Source organism: Pseudophryne corroboree, chromosome 4 (assembly GCF_028390025.1).
Source record: "Pseudophryne corroboree isolate aPseCor3 chromosome 4, aPseCor3.hap2, whole genome shotgun sequence".
Lineage (NCBI taxonomy): Eukaryota > Metazoa > Chordata > Amphibia > Anura > Myobatrachidae > Pseudophryne > Pseudophryne corroboree.
The window spans coordinates 475,413,574-475,435,973 of record NC_086447.1 but is presented as its reverse complement, the minus strand read 5'-3'; positions in this window follow the sequence as shown (position 1 = coordinate 475,435,973).

Here is a 22,400-nt window from a genome sequence, read left to right as displayed (position 1 = left end):
AGTGGTGGTACAGAAGAAACTGTAGACAATCTTCGTGGTGGAGTAGACTGCTGTGGTTGTGATTGGACATCAGGCCTTGCTTTCTTTGTTGGCACATGTACTTTTGTTTGGTGTGCTACAGGAGTCCTCCTTCTGCTGGTCAAAACTTCTTGGGATAGACCTGGGATTTAAAGTGTACTTTTGTTATGGCCATTCCTTTACAAACATAACCTATACTACAATGGACACTTTACCTGCTTCCGCAGCATCATCATCATCAGATGTAATGGGAGTGACTGCAGGCCGACCAGTACTGCTTTTTTTCAACACTGTAAATAATGAAACAAATAAAAGAACTAATTTCTTCATGCTATTGTTGATACATCCACCCATTATGTTTACAAACATTAAATCTTTCTCAAATGGATGCTTATTTATGTGTGCATAATTTCTGTACAAAACCATAAATGTTTTGAATAAATACACACATTGGCCAATAGCCATATGCACTATGGAAAGTGCAACACAGGAAATAATGTACAGGACACAGACATAGGACACAGGGGCAGATTTAATAATCCTGGTGAAATTATAAAGTGGTTGTTAATAAAGCACCAGCCAATCAGCTCCTAAGTGACATTTTGCAAACCCAGCCTGTAATATGGAAGTTATGAGCTGATTGTTTGGTAATTTATCAACTTCAACTTTATCACTTCACCAGGATTAATAAATCTGCCCCACAATTACTAATACATACACTAACTACCCAAAACACAGACATCTTCATTGAAAAATGTTATGTCATTAATGAAAGATGCAATATAGAAAATGCTCTGTGATGTGGCACTACAAACACACATTAGCACAATATGAGCCAAAAACCAAAACACATTTAAAAAAACCCAACATAATAGTACGGTAACTAAGTCTGCAGTGTTGTGTCAGGGTACAAATACAGACTCTAAATGTACCAAAAAATAGTGGTTTTGTCTTAAACAAGATTACATACAGTACTAATGAAATGACATATGTAACTGGCTTCAAAGCCACTTTACACTACTCCAGCCTCTAACATGTCAACCACTGATTTTCAAACATTGCACATGGATAACTGAAAACCTACATAGGCCAACTTGCAAACTGGCAAATGTGCCAATGGAAAACATTATTGCTGTACAATTCAATGACACACCAAGTCCAAACTACACATGGAAAATGTACAGTAAAAAAAGCACATGACATACTATAAAGTACTATGTTATATTGGCTTTGGTAAAAAAACAAACCAAAAACAATGTATTTGCTGACGCACACATGAAGATGGGAGTAATATGCAACGTCACATGACACACATTACCAAAAAACATAAAGACATAAGTAATGTAATGGAATGATAAGACAAATACACATGCTCACCATCCTTCCTGGGCAGATCGGAATCACGGACATGGGTTGCAGACACTACTTCAGGAGGTATTAAACTCCGCATGGGCTCCTCATAGTCCAGATATCTGGCAATATAGGGCTGTCCACCACCGGTTTTGCGAGCCGACTTCGCCTCCTTGGCCATTTTGGACTTGACACGTCGCTTTATGTCATAGTACCGTTTGCGGCACGTGTCCTCCGTCCGCTTGACCACTCCCTCACTATTTACAGCAGCAACAACTTTCGCCCACAACACCGTCTTCTTCCGTGTTGGCACCTTGGCGAACTCAGGCCCAAATAGCTGCCGCTGATACTTCATCAGCTCCCGCACCAATGCCACATTTTCAGCATAACTAAACTTTACATCCCATCCAGTCTTAGTAGTGGTGCGTGGCTGCGGAGCTGTCTGACTGTCACTATCACTGTCACTTGAGGCTGATGCAGCAACCTCACCCACCTCCTCCACCTCACTAACCTCACTCTCACTCACCTCCTCCACCTGACCAACCTCCTCCCCCTCACTCACACTCACCACCTCACTCACCTCTGAGTCAGACATAATTGTCTGGTTAAACAATTAACACAGAAAAAATAAAAACAAACAACACACTCCTCCACTACCACTGCACAACTCACACACACACACACACACACACACACACACACACACACACACACACACACAAAGACAAGGGACTCTAAATCAAAAAAACTAGGACAAAAAATGAGACAAAACAAGATTACAAGAATGACAAGACTACTTTCAAACACAATACTACACTCAGAAATCGCCCAAAAAACTCCTCACCAAACCAACTACTCACCAACCTCCACAGCACAACCTCCCTCCTCACCACTAACTAAACCCACGAAGTGCAGACGGTTTGGGGCGTATTTATATGGTTGCGCACAGACACTCCTACATCTGAAACACAACCAATCACGAACGGGGATGAAAAACGAAACTGAAAGTAAAAATGCAGCCTTGGTTGAAAAAAAAACCCTGCCTCGTTTAACATAGAAAATAAACCTGTAAAAACAACAAAAACACGTACGCAAACGACAATGATAGCCGTAAATGTGCCAAAAAAAACGACTGACATCGACATCGGAAAACACGAAAATTATAAACTCGACTGCTTAGTAACTTGGCGTATATTGGCCCTCATTCCGAGTTGTTCGCTCGCAAGGCGATTTTAGCAGTATTGCACACGCTAAGCCGCCGCCTACTGGGAGTGAATCTTAGCTTCTTAAAATTGCGAACGAAAGATTTGCAATATTGCGATTACACATCTCGTAGCAGTTTCAGAGTAGCTCCAGACTTACTCGGCATCTGCGATCAGTTCAGTGCTTGTCGTTCCTGGTTTGACGTCACAAACACACCCAGCGTTCGCCCAGACACTCCTCCGTTTCTCCAGCCACTCCCGCGTTTTTTCCGGAAACGGTAGCGTTTTTTCCCACAAGCCCATAAAACGGCCTGTTTCCGCCCAGTAACACCCATTTCCTGTCAATCACATTACGATCGCCAGAACGATGAAAAAGCCGTGAGTAAAAATCCTAACTGCTTAGCAAATTTACTTGGCGCAGTCGCAGTGCGGAAATTGCGCATGCGCATTAAGCGGAAAATCGCTGCGATGCGAAGATTTTTACCGAGCGAACAACTCGGAATGAGGGCCATAGTTTCAAAAAGTTGCATGAAAATGCACCCGATACAAAACGAGTTTAAACACTACATAAACCGACTCAAACACGAATATTAGTAAATATAGGCCCAGGTTGGGATTGTTATGGTTAGGCAAGCTTCAGGCAGCAAGTGTTAGGGTTTTAATATTGCTGCATCTGTGGATCTATTGCTGCTGCTCCATTTATATGCTGAAAATGTATTTAACCTGTTGTGACAGTTTGGGTTCTGAGGTTGGTCATTAGCCTCTATATTGGCCTTTTATTTTAATCCTTCTGCTAAGATTTTACCAAAGGTATTCTCTCCTCTTTTTTTCTATAACTAACAGTACTTGCCTTGGCTGGCCGCTGGCCCTCTTAATTTTTGTTTTTGCTATTGAATATCCAGCTGAGACTGTTAGAACAACTGTAGCTATACAGGGTCCTCAGCTATTTGGTTCATACCATAAACATTTTTATTTGCAGATGATGTTTTATTATGTCTCACTAACCTGAATTCTCTTTATATCTTTGCAAACTGTTCCTGTGCACCTTATTATAAATGGATTATCTCCAAGACTGGAGCACAACCTGAAAAACTGTATTTGCGATTGACGTGCTGACAAATAGCTAAACATAGCATAGTAGGAGCCTTACTAATCTGGGAGTTCAGTTTCAAATGAGAGAGGTGGAAAATTAGAGATGTGCAGCGGGCACTTTTTGTGTTTTGTGTTTTGGTTTTGGATCTGGATCCCTGCACATGTTTTGGATCTTGATAGGTTTTGCCAAAACCACCCTTCCGGGTTTTGGTTTTGGTTTTGGATCTGGATGATTTCTGAAAAAAAAACCTATAAAAATAGCTAAAATCACAGAATTTGGGGGTAATTTTGATCTTACGGTATTATCAACCTCAATAACAACAATTTCCACTCATTTCCAGTCTATTCTGAAAACCTCACAACTCACAATAGATTAGCTGAAGGCTGCATAAGCCTGAGGCCATATAAGAGCCCAACTTTTTGTAATTGGTTGTTTTATGACTAAGCAGTTGCTAGGTAGATCATGTTTCCAGTGGTTTTTTTCCTATAGGATCAGAGGGTTGTCCGTCAAGCTTTAAGGGGTTGGTGTCAGGATAGTATATGGTCATGTGCCTTAGACTTCCTCTTGCCATTTATTGTATGAGTATATTGCCACAGTTTATTTGGTACTGTTTCACGTTTGTTTCATTTCTATTGTTTTGTGCTGTCTCCCTCCCTTGTTCTCCCTTCATTTATATCTTTCTTTTGGTTACTGCTGCTGCCCACTATGCCGTGTCCACGCCGCTCTGCCCCCCCATCCCGCTGCCTCGTGGAGGCCGTGGGCACCCCTCGCTCCCGCTCCCGTAGTGCGCCCCCCAGAGGTTGCTTCCGGTGGCGGCAGGTTCGCGGCTGGGTTGGGCCGCTGCGGCCCGCTCCCCTGCCAGCGGGGCTCGTGCGGCCGATGGCCGCTCTGCACGTGCTGCCGAGGTGTGCGGCTCAGCCGGGCTGCAGTCGCGGGCATCCCCGGCGGCCTCTGTGCACCGGGCGGCTCCTTCACCCGGTGCGCTGGTCAGCGTTGCGTCTCCCCTTCTCTTCCCGCCTATGGCTCCGAGCAGCGGCGCGGGCACCCGCGTGGTGCCGGGTGTCCACGGCCAGGCTGCGGTGGGGGAGGGGAGGCATCTCATGCAGGGGGGTCAATTTAGTGTGGGGTTGCAGGGTACTGTGCCCTCTGTTCAACAGCCCGGGGCAGATGAGGAGGGGACCCTCCCTGCGGGGGGGGCTTTTTCACGCGCATATAGGGTTGGGGATGGGGTGGTTAGGGCAGGCCCTGGGGTGTTCAGGGCGGTGGGGATGGCTGGGAATTCCGCGGTGCCCGCCCCTCATACAGTTTCAGGGCAGGGGTCTCCAGCTGGGGATCCCGCAGCGGGAGCCTTTTTGCTTGGCTCCCTGTCACCCGTTGCGCATCTTCCCGTGTCGGTATCCCCGGGCGTCGGGCTCCAGGCTCCCCCCCCCGGCCCGGTGGGGGCGGTGCAGCTGGTGGCGACACAGTCGTCCATTGCTACGGCTTTCCACCTGCCTGGCCCTCCTCTGTCATTTGCCGCACCCCAGGGGTTTGCTGGGGGTCAGTTTTTCCCGGTGGCCTTCCCTGGCCTCTTGCGCAGGCATTTCCCGTGTCTTCCGGAGCGCCTTTCATAGGCCTCCTGGTGACGTCCTCACCACAATTTTCACCATACTTTGCTAGCTCGGCCATCGGCGTCCAACCCACGTGGTCGGTCGGTGGCCCCCGGGTTGCGGTCCCCCCCCCCCTGCCTTTGTGGGCTCGTATGCTGGGTTCTCCCCGGCTGGGGCGAACCCGTTGGCCCACTTTTGGCAGCCGCCCCCTGCACCTACTCCGTTACATCCTGTTTCGTCGGGATTTCCTGGGTCGGTTGGTTACCTTCCACCTCCCGCGTGGCGGCCTGCCTACACCGTTGGTGGCGCGACGGGGGTCGGGTCTGCCTTCCCCCACGCCTTTTCATACCCCTCCATTGGGAGTACTCTCCCACCGCTTCCCACCGGCCCCCCTCCGCTGAGCGTATGTGCTTTGCCCCTCCCCCGCCTGTTACCCCCATTTCTGTTGATGCGCTGGTTTCTCCTGCGCCTGTTGTCCCTTCTGTTTCCTCCTCTCAGGTGCTGGCTGGTTCCAGGTCTTCGTCATGAAGGGGCCAGAGGTCGGAGAGGGCCGCGGCCGCGGCACCGACGGGATATGTTCCGCCGCCACCAGAGTCGGGTGCAACGGACGATGCTGTCCTGGGTCCTTCAGGCGCTGGTGAGCATGCTATTACTTCACATTGTTCGTCTAGCACTTCTTCAACCTCTTCTAGCAGTGTTTCTTCAGGTTCTCCGCGGCACCCGCGTAAACTAGCTGGACTTATCGCGTGGTGCGTGGCTAAGGAATCGCGAAAGGCGACAGCGCCGGCGTTGTCGGTTCCCCCTGACCCCCCCGTTATACGGAGATGGTGCATTGTGCCAACACGGCAGTTACTCAGGGGGTTTGCAAGCGGATGCAGGAAAAAATTAGGAAGGGGAAGTACGTTGACATCTTCACCCTTATGGATGAGATGCGGCAGGCTTTTGACGCAGCTAAGAAACCGGGGGGCATTGGGGAGAGTGCTTTCCATAATTTTCACCAGTGGCTGCGGGGGTTCTTGGTTTTTACGGCTTGCTACACCGAATCGCGGCCCGCTGAGTATTCCAATTTGGTCAAATATCTGTTTTTGGTGCATGACATGTACTTAAAATCCAAGGGTTCCGCTTGGCGGGATTACGACGAGAAATTCCATCGTAATCAGGATGGTAACCCCATTCTGCCCGTGGGTTTTAAGGATGTTGAGGTGTGGTTGGAGGTCACACAACAGGTCAAGCCCGCTCCGGACGCTGCGGTCAAGAAGCCCGCGGCGGCCGGGGTTTTGGGTTCCCGCTCATCGGGGAAAGGCAAGTGTTTTGCCTACAATGAGGGAAAATGCACTAGGGGCGTAAATTGTCGTTTTCGGCACTCGTGTAAGTTGTGCTGGGCCGATCACCCGGCCAAAGACTGCACCTCGGCGGAGAGCGGTAAGCCCTCCGCTCCAGCCGAGGCCGGGGGAGTTGGTAAGTAAGGCCCCCTCCCCGATTCGAGTTCCCGAATTGCTGCGCTGGCTTAGTTTATACCCGGACAAGTCGGCAGCGTTGTTCCTTTTGGAGGGTTTTCGGCATGGTTTTCGTCTGCCCATTTCGGATTCGGTGCACGTGGTGGTGCGCCAGAATTTGAAGTCGGCTCGCGAATCCCCGCATGAGGTCCGGCGGAAAGTGGACGCGGAGATCGGCTTGGGGCGCATGTGTGGGCCCTACGCCTTTCCCCCTATGCCCTCCTTGTGCATCTCCCCCGTGGGGGTGGTGCCCAAGAAGGCCCCGGGTAAGTTCCGCCTGATACAGCACTTGTCGCATCCTACTGGCGTTTCGGTTAATGACTCCATTCACGAGGCTGTGTGCAGGGTGCGTTATCAGTCTTTTGATGACGCTCTGCGCTTGGTGCGGGACTGTGGTCCGGGGGGCCTGTTGGCAAAATTGGACGTGGAGTCGGCTTTTTGTCTGCTTCCCCTGCATGCGGATTCCCTGCGGTACCTGGTTTTCAAATTGGGGGACGAGTTTTACGTGGATCGGTGTCTCCCCATGGGCTGTTCGGTCTCCTGCGCCTATTTTGAAAGATTTAGCACGTTTTTGCACTGGTGCGTCCAGTCCGCCTCCGTGCAACCTGGGGTGGCCCACGACCTGGACGATTTTCTCTTTATGGGCCCAGGGGGAAGTTCGGTCTGTGGAGATATTCTGTCGGTAGCCAGGTCCTTGTTCGAAAGTTTGGGGGTTCCCGTCGTGCAGGACAAGTGTGAAGGCCCCTGCAGTTGTCTTAGCTAATTGGGAATTGAAATAGACATGGTGGCGGGTTGCTGTCGCCTCCCCGAGGATAAAGTGCGTAAGCTATTGGGTTTAATTCATGATTTTTTAGGCAAGCGCAGTGTTCAGCTTAAGCAGGTACAGTCTTTGCTGGGTTCTTTCAATTTTGCATGCCGGATTATCCCCATGGGTAGGGTTTTCTGTCACAAACTTGAACGGCCCATGGCAGGGAAGGTCCGGTAGCATCACACCGTGTACCTTTACCGCGAGATCAGTTATGATTTGCAGATTTTGGTTTCTTTCCTGGTGTCCTTCAACAGGGAGGTTTTGTGGCCTCCCCCTTGTTGTTCCAACAGTTGGCTCCAGTTGTTCACTGATGCCTCGGGCAGTCAGGGCTTTGGGGCATTTTTTGCCGGGGCATGGTGCGCTGCTGCTTGGCCGTCCTCTTGGGTGGCACGGGGTTTCACCAAGAACCTCCTTTTGCTGGAGTTGTTCCCAATCATAGTTGCCCTTGAGTTGTGGGCCTGCCAGTTCTCGAATCGGGACATCTCGTTCCATTGCGACAACTTTGGAGTGGTGCACGCTATCAATAATCAGCGTTCTTCCTCTCCACAGGCTTTGCGGCTTTTGCGACATCTGGTGTTAGTTTGCTTGCGGCGCAATATTAATTTCAGGGCCCGTCACGTTCCCAGAATCGACAACGGAATTGCGGATGCGTTGTCTCGGTTCCAGTTTGATAAATTCCGGGCATTGGTTCCGGGAGCGACGGCGGAGGGTTTACCGTGGCCGCCTTCTGTTTGGCAGATTGTCGAGTCGGGTTAGCTGCTCTGGCCAGGTGTGCGTTGGCTCCTTCCACGCTCAGGGCGTATGATGCGGCCTGGAGAGATTGGTCGGTCTTTCAAAGTAGGTACGGTGTGGCAGGTGAGTCCCCGGCTGACGTTTTGATGGCCTTTGTTTGGGAACATTATCAAAGGGGTAGGTCAAAAGTGGCCATGTCTTCTGCCCTTGTGGGCATTTCCTTTCACTCTCGGCTCCACGGGATGACGGACCCCACCGGGTCTTTTGTCCTTTCCAGAGTGCTTAAAGGATGGGCTAGGATGCGACCGGTGCCCGTAGACTCCCGTAGACCCGTGACGTTGCAGCTTCTAACGGAGTTGCTGCGTGTGCTGCCTCAAATTGCGACCTCAGAGTTCGAGGTGGCCCTATTTAGTTGTGCTTTTGCCCTAGCTTTCTTTGGGTCTTTCCGAGTGAGCGAGTTAGTGGTGTGCAGTAAGTCATCTCGTGAGTCCGGTATGCTTTACGGGAATGTGCGCCTGCAGGATGGCCTGTTGCTCTGTAGGATTGTGCGGTCCAAGACAGATCAAACAGGTCGGGGTCGCTGGGTGTCCTTGGAGGCCCAGGAGGAAGCAAGTGTTTACAGGTGTATCTCCGGTTGAGGCCTTCGGGGGGCGACCAGTTGCTGGTGCACGCGCATGCTGGCCCGCTGACGAAGTTTCAATTTGCTGCAGTTTTTAGGAAATGTTTGTAGGCGCTAGGCTTGCGCGGGGCGGACTTCGGTACCCATTCCTTTCGGATTGGGGCGGCTACCCAGGCAGCGGCTACGGGCTCATCCCCGGCGGCTATTCGGGAGCTGGGCCGTTGGAAGTCTGCCTCCTATAAGTCTTATGTCCGTTTTGATAAGATGTAGGTGCGCCTGTTGCGCTAACCCAAAAACTTGTTTACTAGCCGGTTTTTGAACGCTTACCGTTCAGGAATCGAGGGTGTGAAGTGAATTTTTAAATTTTCCTCCGAGGGGGCCTAATTTCAACTGACTGTTTTCTTAAGGTCCACGGGAGGTTTTTTGAGTTTTCTCCTTCACTTGGGTTATTTCTGTTTATTGAATTATCTATTTTTTGTGTTCAAATTTCTGATGTTAGGGTGTTTTTCTTTTTCAGCTGTCGTTGATTTTGGGGAGCATGTGTGGCTGGTTGGCCATTCTTATATTTTTTGGGCGGCGAGTCATCCCATGGCACTTAGGGCGGCTGATGTTTTTGGGTCTAGGGAGTTGCGTTGGTTAGGTGTCAGGGGCATGCTTTGGGGTGATTTGTTGCGGCTCCTTTTTCACCGTGAGCGCTGCTGGGGTCGCCCCAGTTGTATTGTCCTGCATTTAGGAGGCAATGATTTGGGCTGAGTTAAGGGCATAGATTTAATTTTGTCCATTAAGGCGGATTTGGTGGTGATTCATTGTCACTGGACGGGAGTCCGTATTGTGTGGTCGGAGATAGTTCCGCGTTTTCATTGGCGTGGTGCGGTGCGTTTCTCGACTCTGGAGAAGGCTCGCAAGAAGGTGAATTCGGCAGTGTCTCTGTTTTTTAGGGCCATAGGTGGAGTAGCTGTCAGGCATCCTTTACTTGTACTGCGTAATCAGCAGTTCTACAAGGAGGATGGGGTTCATCTTTCTCCGGAAAGAGTGCAGGTTTTCCTGGAGGATGTTTTTGGTCCTTTTTGTTAGGGCTCTTTAGTTTGTTCTTAGTTTGTTCTTATTTGTTTGTTCGGATGGCGGTGGCGGTTTTGCAAACCTTTGGTGGTGGGAAGTCGCTTTCAACCAGTGGTCGAACAGGCATAAGTGGTCATTGTGGGGCACCCTCTTTAGAAGGACGGCAGGTGTGTCCTTCTCTTGTGGTTGGACATTTAGACGTTCCCCTGCGGGAAACGAACGTTTGCCAGAGAAAAGAGTGTTGAGGCCAGCACAATGCGGGTTAAGCAGGAAGGAGGCGGGGTTTGGGTACACCCCTCCTTGGTTTGTTGGTTTTCATCTAAGTGACTGGAGCTGGTGTCTGGTAGCGACTTTTCCTTTGCCATCCTCCAATCTAAATTTAACTTTACAATCTAAATTAATTCCAATACAATTACAATTATAGTTTAAAGAGTTGGTCAGCGATCAATAAATATCGTCTGACCTTTAACTCCAGCTACCGTGTCCATGTCTTTATTTCAGTGTGTGTGTCGTTTTATTTAGTGATAAGCTAGCTTAAGAAAGGTTTATGTAATCACAATAAAGTTATGCAACACAAGTGTGCAGGACAAACACCCGGCTCATCTAGGAGTCGCACTGCAGTGGTAGACACGATGGCAGATTTAAATAAACTAGTCCCCAATCAGCACATCATGCAAAGAAGTAAAAGAGGTGCAATGAGGTAGCTCTATGACTAAGCTAAGCGACACAAGTGTGTGCCACAAACAACTGGCCCATCTAGAAGTGGCACTGCAGTGGCAGACAGGATGGCACTTAAAAACAACTAGTTCCCAAAACAGCACATCATGCAAAGAAGTAAAAGAGGTGCAATGAGGTAGCTGTATGACTAAGCTAAGTGACACAAGTGTGCAGCACAAATATCTGGCCCATCTAGGAATGGTGGATACTGGATGCACGTCTAACACCAACATAGCTGTCAAGGCCTCAGTTTTCCGCTTTGCAACAGGATGACTGCTGTCATATTTCATCTTCCTCGCAAATGACTGTTGGAAAGTCATTTGCTTAGTTGAAGAAGTACAAGTGGTCTTCCGACTTCCCCTCTGGGATGACGATCGGCTCCCAGCAGCAACAACAGCAGCAGTGGCAGCAGCAGTAGGAGGAAGTGGTTCTTGATCTTTCCCTATTTTATCCTCCAAATTTTTGTTCTCCATTATTTTTTCTGGAGTTATATAGCAAAATGCAGCACAGGAGAGCATACATCTACACCACACAGGGCACACCCTGTAAACATTGTTTGGATTAAATATTAATAACCCCTTTCTTTGGAGTAAATAATATACAGCACAGGACAGCACCACTGAACTTATATGGCAGCACCATTGGACTGGACTTATTTGGCAGTACCACTGGACTTGATTTATATGGAAGTACCACTGGATTTATATGGCAGTATCACTGTATTTATACGGCAGTACCACCAAACATATATGGCAGTATCACTGGACTTATATGGTAGTATCACTGGATTTATATGGCAGTACCACTGGACTGGATTTATACGGCAGTATCACTGGACTGGATTTATTTGGCAGTACCACTGAATTGTATTTATATGGCAGTACCACTGGACTGGATTTATACGGCACAACCACTGGACTGGATTTTATGGCAGTATCACTGGAATTATACGGCAGTACACTGGACTTATATGGCAGTATCACTGGACTTATAAGGCAGTTTCACTTGACATATGGCAATACCACTGGACTGGATTTATATGGCAGTACCACTGGACTGGATAAATATGGCAGTACCACTGAATTTTTACAGCAGTATCACTGGACTTATATGGCAGTACTACTGGACTTGATGTAAACAGCAGTATCACTGGACTTATACGGCAGTACCACTGGACATATATGGCAGTATCACTGGACTTATATGGCAGAATCACTGGACTAATATGGCAGTATCACTGGACTAGATTTAAATGGCAGTACCACTGGACTGTATTTTTACGGCAGTACCACTGGAATGGATTTATTATGGCAGTATCACTGGACTTATACAGCAGTACAGCAGTACCACTGAACATATACGACAATATCATTGGACTTATACAGCAGTATCACTGGACTTATATGACAGTACCACAGGACTGGATTTATATGGCAGTACCACTGGACTGGATTTATAATGGCAGTATCACTGGACTTATACAGCAGTACCACTGAACATATACGGCAATATCATTGGACTTATACAGCATTATCACTGGACTAATATGACAGTACCACAGGACTGGATTTATACGGCAGTACCATTGGACTGAATTTATATGGCAGTACCACTGGATTTATACGGCAGTACCACTGGACTGGATTTATATGGCAGTGTCACTGGACATATACAGCAGTATCACTGGACTTATACGGCAGTATCACTGGACTTATACGGCAGTGCCACTGGACCTATACAGCAGTATCACTGGACTTATACGGCAGTATCACTGGACTTATATGGCAGTATTACTGGAATTATATGCAGTACCACTGGACATATATGGCAGTATCACTGGACATATACGGCAGTACCACTGGACTGGATTTATACAGCAGTATCAGTGAACTTATATGGCAGTACCACTGGACATATAAAGCAGCACAGGGACACCACCACTGGACTGAAACAGGACAACACAGCACCACTGCAATGGACTGGACTTATTTATTATTTATTTATTATTTATTATACAGCAGCACTGGACATATGGCAGCAGAGGACACCACCACTGTGACTGGACTGATGCAGCACAAGACACCACCATTGCACTGATGCAGCGCAACACAGCACCACTGGACTGGACTTATACAGCAGCACTGGACATATGGCAGCAGGGGACACCACCACTGTGACTGGACTGATGCAGCACAAGACACTACCACTGGACTGATGCAGCACAACACAGCACTGGAATGACACACATAAGACAGTGCAGGTCACCACACCACTTTCCCGCACAGACACTGAGGAGAGAGAAACATCCTCTCGCTACACTCTCCAGGACTGGAGTAAAAATGGCAGTGACGTGCGGCTCCTTATATGGAATCCAAAACCCGTGAGAATCCGACAGGGGAATGATGACGTTTTTCCTCATTCTGGTTTCCAAGTCTAGTGGGAAGTCCCGAGCCGGGCTCTGAGCCGGGATTTGGACATGAAGTTTGGGGGGTTTGATTCTCAGAGAACCAAAAGCATCTCTAGTGGAGATACTTTAGTTTACTTTAGTGTAATTATCTTCCTATCTTGGGGAAGATATCAATCCTAAAAGAGATGTGCAGTAGACACTTTTTTCGGGTTTTGTGTTTTGGTTTTGGATCTGGATCTCCGTTCGTGTTTTGGATCTTGATTGTTTGGCCGAAACCACCCTTTCGGGTTTTGGTTTTGGATCTGGATTTTATTTTTAAAAAACATAAAACCACTAAAGTCACAGAATTTTGGGGTAATTTTGATCCTACAGTATTATTAACCTCAATAACCATCATTTCTACTAATTTCCAATCTATTCTGAACACCCCACACCCAGGGCTGCCACCAGAAATTGTGGGGCCCGGGACTGACAAAATAGGAAGGCCCCCCTTTTTTTTACTATAAAGAGCAGCAGCCAGCAGGTCAGGAGGATTAGTCACCATGCCACCGCCGCTGGATCGCCTGCCCATATGGTCTGGACAGTTGCATCTGGAGTCTTTTGACATAGCCGCTGGTGGATGACAAAGTTATATCATGTGTGGTGCTTGTGGGCAGTGCATTTGTGACATCACACATTGTGCAGAGGAGGCGTCGAGTCCATGTGCGTAAGTGGTGCAGGGAGGGCTAGGGAAACCTTCCACTACGCTGTCATGTGGGAACCATCCATGCTGGCAGCTGTGTTATCTTTGATCCAACCAACTGCGCTGCTGCCGGATGGAGAGGGGAGGTAGTTACGGGCCCGTGAGGCGGTAGTTGCGGCTGAGAGCAGGGCCTTGGATGGACACTGGCAGGCTTCTGTAGAAGGAAAAATAATCCTGTCTACAGCAACACAGCACTGTACATATGCTGTGGGCCTATTTTGATTGTGGGCCTGGAGCTGCAGCTCCATCAGTCCCATTGTTAATCCGGCCCTGCCTCTGTTTCCCCCTATGGATGAGTTATGTGCTGCAGTGCCAGTATGACATAGAGGCTCCCGTGTGTGTCCTCCTCCAGTCCTTTTTGTTATTAATGACATAATGCTGACAGACAACTCCAGGCCCACTTCTCAACACTTCATAACAATTACACAAACACATACATTACATACTTACCCTTTGTAAATCCGTCATCTTCCACTTTGTCTGCTCCTGTCCTGAGCTCCTCAGTCTGGACTCCAGTGCGGCAGCTCCTCTTCTCTTCACTGGTGCGGCGTGACATCATGACATCATGCCGCATCCTAAAACAATAACTTTATTAAACAGCAAGCTGTTGCTTGCTTGTTAGGATCTGCGGCGGAGGGGAGCAGAGGGGAGTAGCAGTGAGCAGCCCGCGGACCACCGATCGCAGCCTCAGGAGAAGGCATCGCCATGTTAGGAGCGGCAGGTGGAGGGGAGCAGCCCGCAGCCGCATGCAGTCCCACCAGCGGTAGGCTGTTTGAGCAGCCCGGGCCTTCCACTCTCTGTCAGAGTGGCCGGGCCAGGGACAAGTGTACACAGGCTACCCCCTTGATGGCGGCCCTGCCCACACCTCACAATATTGTTTTTAGGTCAAAAGGTTGCACCGAGGTAGCTGGATGACTAAACTAAGCGACACAAGTGGGCGGCAAAAACACCTGGCCCATCTAGGAGTGGCACTGCAGTGGCAGACAGGATGGCAGTTAAAAAGTAGGCCCTAAAGAGCACATAATGCAAAGAAAAAAAAAGAGGTGCAAGATGGAATAGTCCTTGGACCCTGCCACCCTTATTTTGTTTAAACAGGACATGCACAGTTTAATAAACCCATCATTTCTGCGACAGGTGGTCCCCCTGGAAAAAGCTTGCCAAGTTCTCGGAATCACAGCTATCTACAGATGTACCACATCCTTCTTATAAGACTTTTCACATTATGAGGAGAGGCAAGAGGAAGAGGACAGTGTCAAGAAGGTGATTAAAAATTAGAGAGGCACACACAATCAGGAACAACACACAGGCTTTCACCTCCACTCATATATTGGTGTGGAATAGAAAGGACTTTAACCAATCAAATATATAATTATCACATTACTGTACAAACTGAAAAACTAGGGGCCAAAGCGTCCGAATTTGTACCCCCTTCTCCATTTTCAGGGATTAAGATAATATTGGATTTCATGCTGGGATTCAAATAAATTGGTGTATACCACAGGATCAAGATTGGATATTTTCCCCTCCACCGAGTCTGGAGACTTATTTTGTGAAAATCTTGTGGGTTTCTTTTTTCTATTTTTTATTGCATTTTTTTTACATATTTTGTGGCAGATGCTTTATTTTGTTTTTCACAGCTCCCAGTTACACTCATGTGAGCATACCTGTGTGTCCCAGTTACATGAATGTGTCTTATTTTATTCATATTTTATTTTTAAATAAAGCAGCCTCTTATATGTTTTAGCTGCCACTCCTGAGCCCCCACACCAGCCTCTGATGGGGCAAGTTGAGTTCGGGTGGGTTCGGTAAAGTACTAAGCATGACTGTGCAGTGATTTTTTTTGTTAATAGCTTCTGCTCTAGTGGAGCTTACCACTCTACAGTTGAAAATAATTTCATACTATAAGTAGGACGAAGAAATGATAACCTCTGTGCCAACAGCATGCCTCAGCCTGGCAAGACAGACATCTTCCTGGCTTTAAAACACTTTGAGAATCCATACTGGGCCTTATTCAGTAACTGTTTGTGCCTCACAGAAGCTCCTGGCCCATCTAGTGAGGCAGTGCAAATGGAAAGCTGATGCAATGCAAGGTCACTGAAACTCTGTTCTTATAATACCACAAGCTCTTGCGATAACCTTATGCAGCCCTTAGGAAAAGAACCCTGTACAACAAATGCACATCTTGTATATAAACCCAAAATGTGGAACATTAATATTAAATCAAAATTAAGGTTGACTAATTGGAGCCATTCATTTGAGTGAGTCCTTAACATGAAATAATTGAGAAGAACTTCTCTCTAATGCTGGGAACACAGTGCACACTAGAAGATGTAGATGAGCGGGTTCAGACATGGCACCGCTGGAATTATATGGCAGACATATAGACATAGGTGTGTTTGGAAAATCTAGTTTTCTCTGGTAGTTGCACTGGATTATGATTCTGTCTCTTCTGAGTCTGACTGACTTTGGCCACAAATGTGGTCTCATTGGAAAACACTTCATCAAAATTGCAAATTCCATTTCCACCTTTGCGGCTATATGTTTTCACAAATCTATTTGTGATGTTGAAGCTTGATTTCCTATTGTGCTCTAGGCTTTAATTTAAACCTAGGATCAAGGACAGCAGCATCCCTGGAATTTTTCGTCAGCACCTCAGGACTTATACAGCAGATAGGCAGCACCCCTGGAGAGCTACACAGCACAGCAGACAGGCAGCAGACAGGCAACAGCCCCTGGACTCAAATGGCAGTGAAGTAGCACCCCTGGAGTGATAGGGCAGAGGGGCAGCACCCCATATAGGGCAGCACCCCTGGAATGATGTGGAAGACTAAGAAAAGACATGCGAGATGGAATTGTTAATGGGCCCTCCCACCCATATGTTGTATAAACAGGACATGCACAGTTTAACAAACCAATCATTTCATTGACATGGTCTGCCACACAACTGTGGTTGAAATTATTGCTTTGTTTGGGCCCCCACCAAAAAAGAAGCAATTAATCTCTCCTTGCACGAACTGCATCTACAGAGGCAAGATGTCGTCCTCATCCTCCAATTCCTCCCCCTTCATTGTTTACATCCTCGTCGTCACAAAGAAATAATATTCAAACAAACCACATCATTTAGGTGTCAGTGGATAGCTTACGCTATTACCCAAAGTTTCTGAACTTGACAATGACTTATGATGAATGCGCTGCAGGTGATGTATAAGGGAAGATGTTCCTAGGTGGTTAACTTATTATAGATTGACAAAGGCAACAGATGGCTTGACACCTGTTGTCCGGATTTGTGGAAAAATAATTCAACACAGAAGAGGTGGATTTTTTGGTATTTTGCCCAGGCATGACAATGGGCTTTTTCATCCCATGGCCAACAACTGTCTCCACTGGTGCCTTAATCAAACAAGTCACATTACCATCAGAATCCTCATTGTCAACTTCATCCGCAGCACTAGCTACACCCATATCCTCCTCATCCTGGTATACTTCTACAGTGACAGCCTCAATCTCAATATCAGCAACTGGACTGGCAGTGCTCTTCCCAGCACTTGTAAGGGGCCTGCAAATGGTGGTAGGAGCCTCCTTTTCCCATACAGTGTTCTGATGGTCAGACCTAGATATTGCAATCGCAGACAGTGCCAGCATTCCTGTATTTTCACAACACCACTGTAATTTTACAGCATATAAGACAGGGCCAGTGTACATTGATTTTCACTGCACCCTAGAATAATTACAGCATACAAGACAGGGCCAGTGTACATTGATTTTTACTGCACCCTAGAATTATTTCAGTGTAAAAGACAGGGCCAGTGTACATTGATTTTCACTGCACCCTAAAATTATTACAGCATACAAGACAGGGCCAGTGTACATTGATTTTTACTGCAAACCTGAATTTTTATAGTATACAGGGCCAGTGTAATGTTAATTGAAAAGCAACACCCCTATATTATACAGCAGTGTGCTTTTAATTTTTAACAACTGCACCCCTGAATTTTTACAACATACAGGGCCAGCAGCACCCCTATATTTTACAGCATGCAGGAGCAGTGTGCTTTTCATTTTTAACAATTGCACCCCTGAATTTTTACAACATACAGGGCCAGCAGCACCCCTATATTTTACAGCATGCAGGAGCAGTTTGCTTTTAATTTTTAACAATTGCACCACTGAATTTTTACAACATACAGGGCCAGCAGCACCCCTATATTTTACAGCATGCAGAAGCAGTGTTTTTTATTTTTAACAATTGCACCCCTGAATTTTAACAACATACAGCGCCAGCAGCACCCCTATATTTTGCAGCATATAGGAGCAGTTTGCTTTTTAATTTTTAACAATTGCACCACTGAATTTTTAAAACATACAGGGCCAGCAACACCCATATATTTTACAGCATACAGCAGGGTGCTTTTAATTTTTAACAACTGCACCCCTTAATTTTAATATACAGGGCTAGTGTAATGTTACTTAAACAGAACCCCCTTTTATTTATCAGCATACAGCAGTGTGCTTTTAATTTTTAATAACTTCACCTCTGAATTTTTACAATATACAGGGCCAGCAGCACCCCTATATTTTAAAGCATAGAGGAGCAGTTTGCTTTAAATTTTTAGCAACTACACCCCTGAATTTTTACAACATACAGGGCCAGCAGCACCACTATAATTACCAGCATACAGGAGCAGTTTGCTTTACATTTTTAAAAACTACACCCCTGAATTTTTACAACATACAGGGCCAGCAGCACTACTATATTTCAAAGCCTACAGGAGAAGTGTGCTTTTAATTTTTAACAACTTCACCTCTGAATTTTTTTTATAGCATACAGGGCCAGTATAATGTTATTTGAACAGCAACACCCCTATATTTTATAGCATATAGCAGTGTGCTATTTAATTTTTAACAACTGCACCCCTGAAATTTTATAACATACAGGGCCAGTGTAATGTTATTTGAACAGCAACACCCCTGTATTTTACAGAATACTGCAGTGTGCTTTTAATTATTAACAACTGCACCCCTGAATTTTTACAACATATAGGGCCAGCAGCACCCCTATATTTTACAGCATACAGGAGTGTGCTTTTCATTTTTAACAACTGCACACCTGATTTTTTTATAGCATACAGGGCAAGTGTAATGTTATTTGAACAGCAACACCCTTGTATTTTACAGCATATAGCAGTGTGCTTTTAATTTTTAACAACTGTACCACTGAATTTTGATAGCATACAGAGCCAGTGTAATGTCATTTGAACAGCATCACAACTGTATTTTACAGCATACAGCAGTGTGCTTTTAATTATTAACAACTGCATCCCTACATTTTTACAACATATAGGGCCAGCAGCACCCCTATATTTTACAGCATACAGGAGCAGTGTGCTTAAATTTTTTAACAAATGAACCCACACATTTTTACAACATACAGGGCCAGCAACACCCCTATATTTTATAGCATACAGCAGTATGCTTTTCATTTTTAACAACTTCACCCAGAAATTTTACAACATACAGGGCCAGCAGCACCCCTATATTTTACAGCATGCAGGAGCAGTTTGCTTTTAATTTTTAACAATTGCACAACTGAATTTTTACAACAGGGCCAGCAACACTCCTTTATTTTACAGCATACAGCAGTGTGCTTTTAATTTTTAACAACTGCACCCCTAAATTTTTAACAACATACAGGGCCAGCAGCACCCCTATATTTTACAGTCTACAGGAGCAGATTGCATTACATTTTTAACAACTTCATCTCAGTTTTTTTATAGCATAATGGGCCAGTGTAATGGTATTTGAACAGCAACACCCCTATATTTTACAGCATATAGCAGTGTGCTTTACATTTTTAACAACTGCACCCTTGAATTTTTATAGCATACAGGGCCAGTGTAATGTTATTTGAACAGCAACACTCCTGTATTTTACAGCATACAGCAGTGTGCTTTTAATTATTAACAACTGTACCCCTGAATTTTTAAAACATATAGGGCCAGCAGCACCCCTATAGTTTACAGCATACAGAAGCAGTGTGCTTTAATTTTTAACAACTGCACCCCTGAATTTTTACAACATACAAGGCCAGCAACACCCCTATATTTTACAGCATACAGCAGTGTGCTTTTACTTTTTAACAACTGCACCCCTTCATTTTAATAGTATACAGGGCCAGTATAATGTTACTTTAACAGAACCCCCTTTATTTTTCAGCATACAGCAGTGTGCTTTTAATTTTTAATAACTTCATCTCTGAATTTTTACAACATACAGGGCCAGCAGCACCCCTATATTTTAAAGCATACAGGAGCAGTTTGCTTTACATTTTTAACAACTACACCCCTGAATTTTTACAATGTACAGGGCCAGCAGCACTGCTATATTTCAAAGCCTACATGAACAGTTTGCTTTTATTTTGTGACAACTTCACCTTTGATTTTTTATAGCATACAGGGCCAGTATAATGTTATTTGAACAACACCCCTAAATTATACAGCATATAGCAGTGTGCTTTAAATTTTTAACAACTGCACAACATAATCTTTATAGCATACAGGGCCAGTCTAATGTTATTTAAACAGCAACACCCCTGTATTTTACAGCATACAGCAGTGTGCTTTTAATTATTAACTGCACCCCTGAATTTTTACAACATATAGGGCCAGCAGCACCCCTATATTTTACAGCATACAGCAGTATGCTTTAATTTTTTAACAACTAAAACCATACATTTTTACAACATACAGGGTCAGCAGCATCCCTATATTTTACAGCACACAGAAGTAGTGTGCTTTCAATTTTTAACAACTGCACCCCTGAATTTTTACAATATACAGGGCCAGCAACACCACTATATTTTACAGCATGCAGCAGTGTGCTTTAATTTTTAACAATTGCGCCCCTGAATTTTTACAACATAGAGTGCCAGCATCAGCCCTATATTTTACAGCATGCAGGAGCAGTTTGCTTTTAATTTTTAACAATTGCACAACTGAATTTTTACAACAGGGCCAGTAACACTCCTATATTTTACAACATACAGCAGTGTGCTTTTAATTTTTAACAACTGCACCCCTGAATTTTTAACAACATATAGGGCCAGCAGCACCCCTATATTTTACAGCATACAGGAGCAGATTGCATTAAATTTTTAACAAATTCACCTCTGATTTTTTTATAGCATAAAGGGCCAGTGTAATGTTATTTGAACAGCAACACCCCTATATTTTACAGCATACAGCAGTGTGCTTTTAATTATTAACAACTGCACCCCTGAATTTTTAAAACATATAGGGCCAGCAGCACCCCTATATTTTACAGCATACAGAAGCAGTAGGCTTTAATTTTTAACAAATGAACCCATACATTTTTACAACATACAGGGCCAGCAGCACCCCTATATTTTACAGCACACAGAAGCAGTGTGCTTTCAATTTTTAACAATTGCACCTCTGAATTTTTACAACATACAGGGCCAGCAACACCCCTATATTTTACAGCATACAGAAGCAGTGTGCTTTAATTTTTAACAACTGAACCCATACATTTTTACAACATACAGGGCCAGCAGCACCCCTATATTTTACAGGACACAGAAGCAGTGTGCTTTTAATTTTTAACAACTGCACCCCTAAATTTTTACAACATACAGGGCTAGCAACACCCCTATATTTTACAGCATACAGCAGTGTGCTTTTACTTTTTAAAAACTGCACCCCTTTAATTTTAGTAGCATACAGGGCCAGTATAATGTTATTTAAACAGAACCCCCCTTTATTTTCCAGCATACAGCAGTGTTCTTAAAATTTTTTAATAACTTCATCTCTGAATTTTTACAACATACAGGGCCAGCAGCACCCCTCTATTTTAAAGCATACAGGAGCAGCTTGCTTTACATTTTTAACAACTAAACCCCTGAATTTTTACAATGTACAGGGCCAGTAGCACTGCTATATTTCAAGGCCTACAGGAATAGTTTGCTTTTATTTTTTGACAACTTCACCTTTGATTTTTTTTATAGCAAACAGAGCTAGTATAATGTTATTTGAACAACACCACTATATTTTACAGCATACAGCAGTGTGCTTTAAATTTTTAACAACTGCACAACAGAATCTTTATACAGGGGTGTTGCTGTTATTTAAACAGCAACACCCATGTATTTTACAGCATACAGCAGTGTGCTTTTAATTATTAACTGCACCCCAGAATTTTTACAACATCTAGGGCCAGCAGCACCCCTATATTTTACAGCACACAGAAGCAGTGTGCGTTTAATTTTTAACAATTGCACCCCTTAATTTTAATAGTATACAGGGCCAGTATAATGTTATTTAAACAGAACCCCTTTATTTTTCAGCATACAGCAGTGTGCTTTTAATTTTTAATAACTTCATCTCTGAATTTTTTACAACATACAGGGCCAGCAGCACCCCTATATTTTAAAGCATACAGGAGCAGTTTGCTTTACATTTTTAACAACTACACCCCTGATTTCTTACAACATACAGGGCCAGCAGCACCACTAAATTTTACAGCATACAGGAGCAGTTTGCTTTACATTTTTAA